Source organism: Rhincodon typus, chromosome 2 (assembly GCF_021869965.1).
Source record: "Rhincodon typus isolate 14 chromosome 2, sRhiTyp1.1, whole genome shotgun sequence".
Lineage (NCBI taxonomy): Eukaryota > Metazoa > Chordata > Chondrichthyes > Orectolobiformes > Rhincodontidae > Rhincodon > Rhincodon typus.
The window spans coordinates 140644256-140658597 of record NC_063333.1 but is presented as its reverse complement, the minus strand read 5'-3'; the positions used below and the strand labels follow the sequence as shown (position 1 = coordinate 140658597).

The window sequence follows — 14342 nt, the reverse complement described above, 5'->3', positions numbered from 1 at the left end:
GTCAGCCTCTCTGCTCCTATGATGCTGCTTGGCCTGCTGTGTTCATCCAGGCCTGCACCTTGTTGTCTCTGCAAAATGTTTGCCCACTCACTTAAACTATACATATCGTTTTGCAGATTCTCCGTCTCCTCTCAACTCTTCCTTACTTTCCTACACAACTTGCTTTCATCTGGAAACTAAGCTACCAAACATTTTGTCCCTTCCTCCAAGTCATTGACATGTAAATATTGAGGCTCTGTGGCACTCCACCAGTTACAACACAAAAATAAGCTACTTGTCCCTACTTTCTACTTGTTGGGTAATAAGCTAACCAATCGCTTATCTGTGTTAATATGTTAATAACCTGACAGCGTGAGTGATTATTGTGTGCAACAATGTTTGATGTGGCGCCTCAGATTCCTTTTGGAAAATCAAGTATATCAAATCTTTACGTTCCAGTTCTGAAGAAAAAAAAAATCACTGACCTGAAATATCAGTCTGCAGTTTCTCTCTCCACAGATGGTGCCCAAGGAGATCCAGCACTTTGTTTATTCTCAATTAGTCGGATTTGCATTCCGAAAAGATTAAATCACAGTATTCAATAAAACGGGTCTATTCTTTGAATTTTAATTTTTAAAAAAAGGGAAAGATAAAGAAGGAGCAGCTGGAGAGAAACAAATGTTTCTCCACTGTCTAAATCTTTCATATTCATGGTTTCTCCTGAATTAGGATGAAATGCAAGAGGTACTGACAACACCTCAATTATTTTTACATTTCCTTTTCAAAAAAAGATCCTAACACCAAGTTACTTCCAAAAATCTCATGATGGTGCAACTTTAAAAATTAATATTTGATAATTTTTTGAAGTTACTGCTCTTCAATTAGCAACACATGGCGCTAACAAATTTCCATTCCACTGCCAAGGAAAGGAATTGGTCAAGACTGCGAGCTCAACTTTCAGACGTTACACGGTTGGGTTAGGGTTAGAGTCACTACTATCCAGGCACTGGGCCTTATTATTGAGGCTAGCTACAAGCAGGCATGGTTATGTCTCCCCACACACTGGCCAGCCAATTTAGCACGAGGATTTTCCATTCCCAGCCCAGCCCGGGGTGATGGGGAGGGGTTCGCAAATCAACTAGCTGGAGGAGGGATGCCAGCCTTGGGCCAAGGGACCAGCACCTCGAACAGGCCTACAGGCCCTCCCATGACTGTCTGCCAGGGTATGTTGAAGCACCCGCACAGATACCTGCCCTCTACAGCAGTCAGGGGCTCTGCTGAAGCTAGAAGACATCTGCATGGCTTTAGAGCTCTGACAACTCACTTTCAAATTCATGTGCGGGATGTGGGTGTCACTGGCTGAGCCCGCATTTATTACCCATCCCTAATTGCCTTGAGAAAGGCGTTGGCGAGCTGCCTTCTTGTACCAAGATCTTGGGGTGTCAGAAGTGACACTTGGAATTTGACAGGGAGCCCATCTCCATGCCATACTAGAGGCAAACTCTGTGGAAATCTAAAAATGTAACCATTTTCCACCAGGGACAGGTTTGGGAACTCAGAAATAGATCCTATCCTCAAGCAAAAAAAATGCAACAACACGCTTTAAAACTCAATTTTAATAACTTAGAAAAAAATCTCGATATCTTTAGAGGTAGAAACTAACTTTAATATGAAAACATGGGATATCATGTTTGCATCCTGCACACCTGCCATCAGCCAGTAAGCTACATTTAATTTTTGGAAGGTAGTTTTTTAAAAAAAAAATCTTTACTCCAACAAAAACTTTATAATCCTTCTCAACAAAAATGTTTCACGAGATATCTCAGATATTGACTAACTTGATTATGAAAACATGGGATATCACCTCTGTTTGCATCCCAGTATTCAGAATGAAGAATAAGACACAATATAAAATGATTGCAATTTTCACCACTGGGTTCATTTCCAATGATTGGTGATGGACTGCTAATACAGGTATGTGCAGTCTTGGAGAAAGTCTATGTGCTCCACATTGACTACATTACCTACCATCCAATATGACACATCACATTCTTAATATTGTTATCAAACATCATCTTTCTGAGTTGCCCCTAGTTTATTATCTTGTTAATATATTAAGTGATTTCATGTTCAGTTGAAGAATTTAAATTTTTCCTCAACCAATAGTGTTAAACTAAAGTTGAACTAACAAATAGAAGAAATAGCGATTTCACGATAATGTTGGGAGTACAAATCTTTAGTTGATGAACCAAAGACAGACCTGAAGTAATTTCTCCTCTTCCAAATAATGTTTGTACATTCTTAGAATCAGCTGAGATATGAAACTTCCTTCCAATTTCTAACAATGGTTTGTGAAGGTCAGACTGGATTAAGGGCAAAGAGAAAACAAATCACAGTCTCCAATGGAAGTTTCACACCGTGGTGGTTGGAATACATCCCTCAGGTTCTAGGTTCAAATCCCACTCCTGGGCTTGACGGCCAAGAAAGGCCTGTTCATAACACAGGCCAACAGGTTGATTGTCAGCCTCCAAGTCCTCCCAACACACACACACACACACTTCTGACTCCCTGAGTGAAGTGTAATGTAACACCATCACCATCGTACTGGAAATGAGCACAGCTACTTAATGGCTCATGCAACGAAGTATAAGTGTCTATATCTCCATGAATGAAGACCAGAGAACTAGATGACTCAATTTTGGAGGGGCTAAGAAATGATATTTAAAAAGTCTAAGGCTACTTGAAAAGGTAATTCCAGAATGTTGATCACATGAAGTTGCAAATAGGTCACAGAGACCAGAGTTCAAACAGGCAAAATAACACACCTGTCATCGGCTAGTGAGCTGCATTTAATTTTTGGAATTTTTTTTTTAGAAAATCTGTTACTCCAACAGAAACTTAACAATCCTTTCCAACAGAAAGGTTTCATGAGATATTGAGTTGGTAATGAAGAAGTCTTCTGTATTGTACCAACACAGAAGTATGTTTAATGATCAGGGCAAGATAGCTACGCCACATCTCTGGGCGACAGCTATTGTCTGGGACCTACGTGGCACCATTGTTATGCCACTTGCTAGCCCAAGCTCCAGAATTGCCTACTGCATACTGTAGATGATCTATTCCTACTTCATTATTGGAAGACCTGCCAAGTTTCTCCAAGATTTACAGCATCCACAGCACTTTGCTTTTAAGTTATTAAGAAAGTTGACCATTTTGTACAGAGTTGAAAATGTCACGGTTTTAACCACTCAGTATTTGCCATCAACAGCGAGGAAGCTGCAGGAGGTTTGATGGTTTCAACTGCACGATGAAGAATGTGTGCAAATTCACACTAACTGCCTTGACAACAGAATACAGCATGTCCCCGGTAAAGCACCCCCCCGCGCCCCAACACCTCATGCAGCAATATTTTGAACAATGTAACCACATCAGCATTAGTGGTGACCTCTTGGTCTAGGATGGGAAGTTGGTGATACCAATGATCTTTCCATTAGGGCATCCCACAGGAGGTTCACCAGCGACCCCTTGGTATTTCTAAGGGTTGGGTCAGGGTGCATCAATGCATTTGGTGGCCAGGTATCTCATATCTTCAAGAGGATGAACTCCAACTGTGCTGACAGATGGGAGCAGAACAAAATATTTCTATCCTCTTCCTTTCCAGCCAAGCCATGGTACTGACCTACTGAAAACAAGGGAAAAGTCTCTCTCATCCTTATGGATTATTACTTCTGCTGGATTGAGGTCCAGAAGCTAATTGCTCAGCTCCGAGGCCAATAAAACCTCTTGGAAGACGATATTTTCCACACGTGCGCTCCTGAAAATTGTCTTCTATGACAATGGGCCACACTTCACCAGTGAATGTTTCTAATCCTTGCCAGCCTCATATGGATTTGCCTATGTCACAAATTCACAAAGATACCCTCAGGCCATCAGTGAATCTGAGGGAGAGATACTATTAAAGACCTTCTGAGAAAGAATGAGGATTTCACTGAGTTGTACTTAACGAACACTGTATATAAGCTTACAGAAGAGCGTCCCCCCTTTACCATCTATTGATAGATCACAGGTTGTTAACTTAAACTCCCTGCCTTTCCCATAAACTAACACCAAACTTCATCAATGGAAGGTTAACCCTGTGAAAGCAGATACTTGGGGTGGGAAGTGTGGGAGAATCTGTTGATAATGTAATTTTTAGATAGGAATAAAGACTTGGGTTGGGAGTGGGATTTGCAATACAAATGTTAACTGTACCAATACTCCAACAATATATTTTCTTTCTAATCAATCTGTTCAAAGATGTTATTACACACCTCAGGAGCAGGTGGTACTTGAATATGGGCTGTTTGACTAAGGCTGTAACAATAGTTCCTGAGAATTTACACAAGATTGATGGCACGATGATTACAAATATCTGGTACCCAGACCCAATGGACGAAGTTATGAAGGAAGCCTGGTTTGACTATACTTCTGTATAGAGATTATTGTTCATACATGTTAATTATCGGTACTAGCCTGGAGTTCAGTCCTCATGAGTTTCCTGGACGCAGCCAGCAATATTCTTACAGAACAGAGAAGGCTCAGGGAAGGTCTTATACAGTAATATTAAATGATGAGCATGCCAGGCAAAGTGGATAGCAAGGACCCATTTCATTAGCAGAGAGGTCAATAAAGATGGGGAGGGGGTGCAGATTTAGAATAATTGCTAGATGGATTAGATGGGTTGAAGAGAATATTTCCCACACAGAGAGTGGTGAAGGGGTAGACCGAAAACAGGACTTGAATGCACAATTGAGACATCATAACCTTTATTTACCTTCATTTACAGAGGGCTGTAAAGTGAGAGGAGGCTGGATAGTTCTTTCCACAGCTGTCATAAATATGATGTGCCAAATGACCTCCTTGTGTCAGATGTTTTATGATTCAATAAACCATGGATCATTTTTCATAATGCCTCACAACTAAAATAGAATCAATTAAGGAAAAGACAGGGAACTAGAAATCAGTGAACCTGAAGTCAGTGGTAGGTAAGTTTTTGGAAGGGATCCCGAGGGACAGGACCTACATGCATTTGGGAAGGCAAGGTGTGATTAGAGATTCTCAACATGGCTTTATGCAGGAGAAATTGTGTCTTGCTAACTTGATTGAGTTTTTTAAATAGGGATAAAGAAGACTGATGAAGGCATAGTGGTAAACAATGTCTATATGGACTTCAATTAGGCATCCGGCAAGGTTCCACATGGTAGACTGGTTAGTAAGGTTAGATCAAATGGGATCCAGGGGAAGCTAGCCGAATGGATGCAAAATTGGCTTGAAGGTAGGAGACAGAGGGTGGTGGTGAAGGATTGTTTGTCAGACAAGCAGTGTGCCACAAGAATCAATGCTGGCTCCACTGTTGTTAGTCAGATAAATGATTTGGAATGTGAAGATAGGAGGCATGGTTAGTAAGTTTGAAGAAGACACCCAAAAAATGGTGAAAAATGGACAATGAAGAAGGTTACCTCAGAGTTCAATGGGATCTTGATCTGACAGGCCAATGGGCCAAGGACTGTTAGATGGAGTTTGATTTAGATAAATGAGAGATGTTGCATTTTAGTAATGTGAAAAAGGGCAGGACTTATACAGTTATGGTAGAGCCCTGGGAAGTGCTGTCGAGCAAAGAGACGAAGGGGTGCAGGTGTACAGTTCTTTGAAAGTGGAGTCACAGGTAGACAGGTTGGCATTTGGCACGCTTGCCTCCATTGGTTCGAGCACCGAGTACAGGAGTTGGGATGCCTTGTTGCAGCTGTACAGGACATTGGTGAGGCCACTTTTGGAATACTGCATATAATTCTATAGGAAGAATGGTGTTAAACTTGAGATTATAAATCTGTTTTGCACAAGGATGTTGCTGGGACTGGAGGGTTTGAGCTAATAGGGAGAGGTTGAATAGGCTGGGGCTTTTTTACCCCTGGAGTGCTGAACGCTGTTGGGTGACCTTAGAGATTTATAAAATCATTAGAGTCATGGACAGGGTGAATAGCCAAGGTCTTTTTCCGAGCGTGGGGTAGTCCAAAGCTAGAGGGCATTGGTTTAAGGTGAGAGGGGAAAGATTTATAAAAGGACCTGAGGGGTAACTTTTTCAAGGAGAGAATGGTGCATGTGCGGAACGAGCTGCCCAAGAAAAAGTGATGGAGGCAGGTACAATTACAACATAGGAAAAGGCATCTGGATGGGTACATGATTTAGAAAAGCTTAGAGGGATATGGACCAAATGCTGGCAAATGGGATTAGGTCAGATTGGGATGTCTGGCCAGTGCAGGCAAGTTGGACCGAAGGCTTGTTTCTGTACTGTATGACTCTATAAAGTAAAGGTAGAGTTGCAATAGTCCCAGAGGGCTGCTCTTTCAGAGACAGACAAAGCGGTGGTTTAATCGGAGGGTCAGTACACCTCAGGCAAGGGGAGAGGTTTGGAAGGGAAGTGCCTAATGGTGAACACAGCTAGTGCGGGGATTGAACACACTCTGTTGGTATCAGTCTGTATTGTACACTAGCCATCCAGTCAACTCAGCTAACCAAATAGCTGGGAACAATGAAAGGGCAAAACATTGTTTTAAAAACAATCCACCGCAAAAATGTGTCCTAAAAATGCACCAGTTATTAATTCAGTTCTTGTGCTTCACCCAAGTAGTGAATTATTTAAAAATTAATGAGCATCTTTATATCTACTTTCCCTTAGCCAAGAGGGATGCACTTATACATTTGATAACAGGTCAAAAAAAAGGAATACAAAATTTTCATTAAACAGCTTTTTGGATCACGCAAAATTTTGCAGACACACCGTCTTAAACATCAATTAACACATTTTCAAAGTAGGGTTTTGTAACAAAATTCCACAACATTTGAACATGTACATTTCAAATGTCACTCTGACCATACATACATGTGCACACCCACACGTACAACTGCCTGCCATTTTATTACTGAGGTGGACATAGGATAGAAAGGAAACGCATCTCTCCAGCAGGAGTTCATTGTCATGACAACTATCTTACACAGTCAGGAATGTTCCAGAATCCCTGTCATATCATTTTATTTTATCATGGTGACATGAAAAGTGCTGTATTCAGTTGTCTCCATTCTGTAATTTCATAGTACTGGCAGCACTGGAACAAAAAAAGCTGACAAATGTAATCGAATTATTGAATGGTTACAACAGAGGAGCCCACTGTGTCCATGCCAGCACGCCTCAAGAGTAATTCACCTTGTCCCACACCCCTGCAGGTTCTCTTTTGAAGGATTCAATTGAAACTGCCTCCCCCACACTTAGGCGGAAAATTCCAGATCCTAACAGTGTTCTTGGATAAAAAATAATTTTCCTCATGTCACCATTGCTTCTCTCTACTAATCACATTAAATCTGTGCCCTCCGAATCTCCATCCTGCCACCACAGGAGCAGATTCTATTTACTTTCTCCATCCTCATCATGATTTTGAACATCTCTATCAAATTTCCACTTGGCCTTCCCTTCTCCAAGGTGGACAACTCTAGATTTTCCAAATCTGCTTCTGCAACTGAAAAGTTGCTCATCCCTGGAATCAATCCTGTGAATCATTACTGCCCTCTCTCTAAAGCCTTCATATCCTTTCTAAGACAGCACTTCAGTTGGAGCTGAATAAACTGAACAGTGTCTTATGCAAGTTTATCACCCTCCCTTGCTTGGATCCGATGCCACTAATTCTAAAGCCTAGGATCCTGTGCGTTTTATGAACGACTCTCAATATCTGCCTTGATACTTTGAATCATTTGTGCACCAGTACACACAGGTTCCTCTTGCCCTCACACTACATTGTAGAATTGAATCCTTAATTTCATAATAAGGGCCAGGCATCTCACTTGCAGTGTATCAGGGCCATTAAGCCATACAGATTCCCACAAACACTCCTTTGAAACCCCTGTAAAATACTGCCCACAGTGCATTTGGATTTCCAAAATACATCTGATGGCATCGCTGCACATGACAGGGATGTGATAGCACTGCAGAGGGTGTAGAGGAGATTGCCTGGGCCACAGAGTTTCAGTCATGAAGAGAGATTAGACAGACTGGGGTTGTTTTCCTTCAAGCAGAGGAGACTGAGAGGGGATATGATGTATAAGATAATGGGGGGCGCACAGGTAAGGTAGACAGGAAGAAACTTTTCCCCTTAACGGAGGGATCAATAACCAGGGGCCATAGATTTAACACAGAAGGTTTAGAAGAGATGCAAGGGAAAACTTTTTCCTCATGAGCAAACTCAACACAGACAGTTGCTCGAGGGTGGAATTGAACCCAGGTCCATGGCACTATGAGGCATCAGTGTTAACCACTAAGCCACCATGCTGCCCCTTCCTTTAGTCCCTGTAAATAATAATAATAATAAAATAATAATAATATAATAAAAAATGTATTATTCCTCACACAACAGTTCATTTTCCAAGACTTTACACAAGGGCCAGAACACTTTGCATCTGTCAATAGAAAGCTTGGTAGAAGCATGCACAGTGCAGAAATAGAATTACCCATCTCCAAGCCATGCTAGCTTTTGCCCAGATAGCAAAAGGATCCCAATTTTTAAACTCCAGGCTAGCTAGCTGCTGTTTTATGATCGTTAAGTCTGTTTAAACATTTAATCAATCTTCAATCAATCTGCACCACATCCTGGTAGCTGCCAGTCCCATCAATTTTCTACTGCTCGAAAATTAATTCTCTGTCCTGCCCCATAACCTTTTCCTAATGGTCGCTCAAGAATCATTTGGGCCCTTTTAAATTCTGGCATCCATGCTGCTCTCTAAACTCAAATTTATGTGTCACAATCATTGTTTTCCTTGTTCTCACACTACCATTTCTGTCTTAGGTCTGCTGTAGTGTTCCAGCAAAGCCCAAAGCAAGCTGGAGGGACAGCGCCTCATTTTCCACTGAAGCACTTCGAGTTCAAGAACTTCAAACCCCGAACACTGTCCTCCATTTTGATTGCACCACTCTTTCCCCACTTCCATCATTTTTGCATGGGTTTAATCTTAGTAAAGCTGATCTATTTTCTACTGTTCACACCTACCACTAATATTTATTCTGCATCAATATAACTATGACTGTTAGCAGTACCTTTGCCTTTTACTTTGTGTGCCCTCACCCTCTATTCCACTTGCACCTCTTTTTCCTTTGTCAATATCATTAAAAATCACTTTTCCACCCCCCTTCAATTCTGAAGAGTCATATTAAACTCAAAACATTAACTCTGTATCTTTCTCTTCACAGATATCACCAGATCTGCTTCGTTTCTCCAGCACTTCACTTTTATTTTAGATCTCCAACATCTGCAGTAACTTGCCTTTCATTTTTTTCAGTCATGATATATTAAACCACTTTGTCACCCAAACTTCTATCTGAACTATGACAGGTCAAAAATCCTTATTCTGTAGAGCATCAATTAGAATGCTGAAATACATAAATTACTGCTCAAAGCCACACAGTTTCAAAATTCTTTTGTCATAACTTGGACACGATTACATGGAATAATATGAGGTTAGCAGTGACTTAATACAATCAAGTGGGCTGAAGGAGTAATTTTGCAATGCTAAGCATCCTTGTTTCATTTGAAAAGCAGATATAAACCACAGGGCAGCGTGACATTGCTAATAACATGAAGGTTCTGCCTGAGACAATTTTCAGGTGGGACTTGTTTCAAGAGATACATTTCATGGCTGCCACAAACTAAAGAGAAAGCAAGTTACAGCAGAGTTTAACTTCAAAGCTATGGCAAGCAAATTAAATCACTGTATAAAGTTGCATTAATATTATCATCCCCTTTTCATGCGGAACATGAAACAGAAAAGAAATGCATGCACTATCATTTGCAGTTACGAGCTATCCACATTAGCTAATATACATGATCAAAGAAAATTATTGTTCATCAACAAAAGTATGTTAATTCTCATCCGTCCCACTTTCAACAGTTTCTGAACATGCAGTGCATAATCTTTACATCATGCAGGTCTCCTAATGATACATATTTACATTGCCATTATCTGTTTGTCTGGTGTCTTCCCATTCCAGGGTAAAGTTCCTTCACTGGGAAGGAAAGTTCAATGGGAAATGCTTTGACCGTGGTAATTCTTAGGGCACTGGTGGGCCTTTGTGATCATTGGTCATTCTGTAACCTGTGCAGTTGCTGACATCATAAAAAGTTGCATTTTTTTAAAAATTCATTCGTGGTCTTAGCATCACCAGCTGGACTAGCATTTATTGCCCACCCCTAAGAAGCAACCATATTGCTGTGGGTCTGGAGTCACATGTTGGCCAGACCAGGTAGGGATGACAGATATCCTTCCCTAAAAAGGACATGAATGAATCAGATGGGTTTTCCCTGACAATTAGCAATGGTTTCCACATTACTGTTCTACAGTGTTGCTTTTAAAAGAACAAATACAATCCCACACGTATTTTCTTCCCTACAAAGAGGCTTTTGTCATAATTACTTAATTGTAAAAACAAATAAAGTTGAAAGAAAAGGAGGCTATAATCATCCCCAGTCAAAACATTGTTCTTAGATGTCATGATTAATAGTAAATTTTAAAAATTGCAACTTGTACCGGCTTTAGTCATTTTTCACAATACCTTACCTATAAATACTTGAATGGATGACAAGATATAAAACAAGGTGCCGTCAGTATTTGAGCACAATCATCCACTTCACAGCAACTAGGTTTTATTTTTGTCTTATTTATGTTGCTGCTTATTCATTTTCCCATCTGTTTGCACAGAAGTATCTCAAGATTCTACACTTTGGATCTCCCAGTGGCTTAAAATGTAAACACATTGAATGGTACACACAATCATGGAGATGAAGAATTTCAATCCCTGGTTATATCCTGGCCACATCTGATGTGATAGGAAAGGGTTTATAACCGTTCACCTATTCTCTGGCTGGAAGAAGGGAAGAGAAATCTACAGGTGCCCCCATTTCTGATTACAAGCCAAGAATTTTCATTCAAAAATACATATAGTTATCACAATCATAGGATTGAGTTTCCATAAAGTTACCCAAATTAGACTAAAAAAAAATCTGCATTCTTTTATGATTCCAGAATATCCCAAAATGCTTTACAACCTATGCAATAATGGCAAAAATTTCGCAAACAATTTGGACACAGTAGATTCAAACAGCTATGTGAAATGACCCAAATAGTCAGTCTTTAGTCTTGCAGAGGGATAAATATTTACCAAGACACGGGGGATAATGACCCTGCTCTTCACTTAAACAGTATCATATGATCTTCTTCCATTCACCCAAAAATAAACTAGGCAAGGCTTTGTTTTAACAACTTGTTCACCAGACAGCGCAGCACTCCCCCAGTACTGCACCCCCCCAGTACTGCACCATCAGCTGTATATTCGTGTTAGAGTCTTTGGAACAGATCATGATCCCATGATGTTCTAATACAAAGATTCAAGCATTATCTGCTGAGGCACAACTAACAGAGTCAACCATTTGCTAAGATCAATCTGCAAGCTCACAGCCTTCTGCAAAGAAAGGTGATTTGCACAAGGCTGTAAGTACATCAATTGAACTATCGTTTAATATGACCTCAGGTAACATAGGGAGCAAAGGGAATTTTGAAGTCTAAGTTTCTATTATAACGTTTAACTAAAAGATCTGAGATTATCGGTTTTTATTGATGTATAAAATGAATTTTAGTTGAGCTTTATTATTAATACGCATTTTGTCATGGGCTGTGGGACGGATCATGACATTTGCTCTTTTAATTGTTTTTAGTTTGCATAAAATAAAGCGACATTTTAAAATGCTGCTTCAGAAGAGCTAAATAATGCCTCCAGCCCAATAAATTTGGAGTTAAAATCTTAGAAACTGCAGTTAATGATATCAGGAGGTAAACACTTAATTTACCATTGACAATAACTTATCCATTACAAATGCTTCATTAAACAAGCAGGGAAGAATGTCAGAAGCACAGTAAACATCCGCAGAAAAAGTAATTTTCAACTAATAAATAATACTCGTCAAATACATGTTAAGTGGAAATTAAAACTATTAACCAATCAAATTCACTTTAAGAAGGGCTTGGTTTTGCTTATAGTGGTGGATAACGCTTTCTCCGTTTCTGACAGTGCCAGGACTAAGCTCTCTCGAGTTACATATAGCAAAGCTCGGTTTATTCTGCATCAACTTGAGCTACACAAAAAACATCCTCAATGCACCAGTGAGAGACATTGTTCACTCTTAATTTCACTTAAGGTCCAGTTGTTGCACATTCTCAATGAGGAATTGAATAAAGCCTGGCGACCTTCATTCACAGCCTTACGGTCGGCCATCGAGCTAAAATCTGGACCCCAACCATAGCGGCGAGAGAGGGGACCCAATGTGTAACCACTCCAGTATAACGGACTCCACTGACCAATAAACTAGTAACTTTGGCACAGGTTCCTTTTAAGCATGGCACTCAGTTCACTGAACATAGGCACCACTCGAAGGGAAGATGTTAACACCGCTATGACGGTTAATAAAAACATTTTCATTTACTTACTTATTGGAGTGAAATCAATCTTAATTGAGAATAAGTCGGCACTGACTTACCACAAGTTCAGCCCTTCGTGAAAACCCACTGAATCCTTATGTAACAGCAGAGTTGCATTAAGGGCAGTGTAACGTATGTAAATCTTCAATTATCATCTTCATCTGTTATCAACATACTGTTAGACATAAGGATTCCTGTGGTGCAGTGGTAGTGTCCCTTCCTCTGAGCCAAGAGGCTCAGGTTCAAGTTTCAAAGGTGTGTGTGTGATAATATCTGCATATAGGTTGATTTAAGAAATATCTACACTTAGGCATAATTGATCACTGAAATGAATGGAGAAGAGATACTGCAGATTTAACCCTTACTTGCGCCTTGCGTGAATTCATAAAACGAGTCCTGGGTTTTCCAGTGATTGGGAAAAGAAACAAACTATCACCTAGGCATCCACAGTGTATAATTGCAAATATAGACATATGCCTGGGATCAGCTGATACTCGCTTCTTACTGATGTGGTCGCTCAGTACACTCTACCTAACATGTTAAATAGACAAAAAAAAACCCACTCCACTGTGTCCCTATGGGGTCATTCTGTAATGAGCCAGATTTAAGTGGAATAACAATGGTTCAGGAAAACATATCACGGTCATAGATATGACACACACATCTTCGCAAGAAGATGCACAGTGTTAGCAACTGCAACATGAACCTGCCATCAACATTTTTTTAAACCAAATCCTTCCAAACCAGGACAGGGAAATCAGGCGGTGCCTGAATCTCCGGGCAAAGTAACCAGCTAAGGAATTGGATGAACGGGTGGATGTTAGAGCTGTGTGTCCGGGGGGGGGGGGGGGGGAAATGGGGGTGTCAGGTTGTTAACCGGGGAGTGACCTTTAGGGTCGGTTTGTGGTGGATCTGGTGTGACCTGGTCACCCTGCACTCCATCCTGATCGCGGACTATAACAGCTACCCAGTCTTTAAAATGCAACCGGTTGGTAACACTGTACTCCCCGGGTCTCTCTCTCTCTCTCTCTCTTTGCAGCCACACGCTTCCTGCACTGACTCACACACTTTGCAAATAACATTCCCCAGTTGGTTCAGGCGAAAATACATCAGACAGTTGAGGCCAGCTGTGCATTTAAATTAAAAAAAAGTCGAACCCGTGATACCTGCAGATCGTTAAAATAAAAATGCCGGGAAGAGCCCGGAGGCAGTGGATGGCGGTTCTGCAGACCGAACAAACCCAGGGTTAGGTACAGTCTAACTGAGAGCTGACATCTAAATTCCTGACACAGCCAAGGAAATATTCCCCAACCTACCTTTTGTGAGAAGGTGGCAGTTTCTCAGGACGGTGGACTTTGAAGCCAATTTGTTGCCAGGCACGAAATCCCCAGGATCTCAAATGAGCAGCGATGTCTCTCCCTCTGTGTCTCCAGTGGAGAGTCTGGGGAGAAAAGGCACAGGGAGTGTGTGCTCAGTCAGCCAGCCTGCCTGCCTGTTCCTGCAGCTACAGAACCTGCATCCCTCCTTCCACAGACAGGCACCAAGCCTGGCATTGCGTGCACAGTCACAGGTACCAAGCCCTGGTAGAAGCTACCACTTCCAGATGTGCCTGAGCCCACATCCTCAACCTGTCCATCAAGAGCAGGAGGGCCACACCCCGCAACACACTAAGCCAATCACAAAGGCCAGCCTCGCCCAATCAGAGCAGCCAAGAGTCATGCCCATCTGCCATTGGCCAGGCTGGCAGCACCTAGTGAGCTACTGGTCCCATTAACAGCCAATGGGGTTCTGGATCAGCCCGAGCCTGAGCCAAT

General features: G+C 41.3%; 1 protein-coding gene across 1 annotated transcript in view; it reads right to left on the bottom strand.

The window, feature by feature from the left end:
- The window catches only part of LOC109924980 (rab effector MyRIP-like), a 195651-nt gene extending 181534 nt beyond the window's left edge, over window positions 1-14117 (bottom strand). Inside the window, exon 1 of the mRNA XM_048612305.1 lies at window positions 13845-14117. The gene's annotated coding sequence lies outside the window, so the exon portion shown is untranslated. The remainder of the gene's footprint in view (window positions 1-13844) is intronic.
- Between the last annotated feature and the right edge of the window lie 225 nt (window positions 14118-14342).